This window comes from Eimeria mitis, genomic scaffold (assembly GCF_000499745.2).
Source record: "Eimeria mitis Houghton genomic scaffold, Emh_scaff215, whole genome shotgun sequence".
Taxonomy (NCBI): domain Eukaryota; phylum Apicomplexa; class Conoidasida; order Eucoccidiorida; family Eimeriidae; genus Eimeria; species Eimeria mitis.
Genome location: NW_013570474.1, coordinates 2490 through 3702, shown reverse-complemented (window position 1 = coordinate 3702; position 1213 = coordinate 2490).

Here is a 1213-nt window from a genome sequence, read left to right as displayed (position 1 = left end):
ACCCCATACAAAAAGAACTCAACCACAAATATAAACAAATACACACACAGGGGGCCCTTTAGGGGGGCCCAAGGGCCCCCCTCAGGGGCCCCTCAGATTGGGGACCCCCATAGGGGGCCCCCTAGGGGCCCCCCTCAGGGGCCCCCCCCAAGGGCCCCCCAGGGGCCCCTCCAAGGGGCCCCCCAGGAGACGCCCAAGGGGCCCCCCAGGGGCCCCCAAGGGGCCTCTCAAGGGGCCCTTGATCGAGGGGCCCCCACAGGGGCCCCCTACGGGGCCCCCCGTATACAGGAGAGCCCCTGAAGGCAATGGTTTGCTCTGAGGGGCCCCCCTAGGGGCCCCTCTAGGGGCCCCCTGAGGGGCCCCCTGGGGCCCCTCTGGGGCCCCCCTGGGGGGCCCCCCCTGGGGGCCCCCAATTTGGTTTTTTGAGGCAATAGGCGAAGTGATGCTGGGATGTCGTTTTGTTTAAATAAAAATAAAATAAAATAAAATAAAATAAAATAAAATAAAATAAAACAAAACGAAATAAAATAAAATAAAATAAAATAAAGTAAAATAAAATAAAATAATAAGAGAGAAAAAGGAGAAAGAAAAGAGAAGAAAGTGCACAGCAGCAAACGGAACTGTAGTTGCTGCAGTGGTTGCTTACGCACCGGCAGCAGCAGCAGCAGGAGCAGCAGCAGCAGCAGCAGCAGCAGCATTAGCGGTAGCACCAGTAACAGCAGAAGCAGCAGTAGCAGCAGCAACAGCAACAGTAGCAGCAACAGCAACAGCCGCAGCAGCAGGAGCAGCAACAACACCCATAGCAGCAGCAGCAGCAAGCAGGAGCTATCCAGCCTCAGGGGCCCTCTGGGGCCCCCAAAGACTGTGGGGGCCCCTGGGGGCCCCCGGGGGCCCCCAGGGTACTCATGCAGCAACAACCCCACCAATAAACACACTCTCTTTGGGGCTCCCTCACAGTGCATCCCTGTCGATGAAAATATTTTAATTTATTATAAATAAACGAATTAATTAATTTAATTAAAAAAATTTTATTTTTTTTATAAAAAATTTTATTTTTTTTATAAAAAAATTTATTTTTTTTATAAAAAATTTTATTTTTTTTATAAAAAATTTATTTTTTATTTTGTTTATCATATAATTATATTCTCTGCTTATTTTTTTATTTATATAAATATACTATTTATTTATTCTATATAAATATTTTATTTATTTT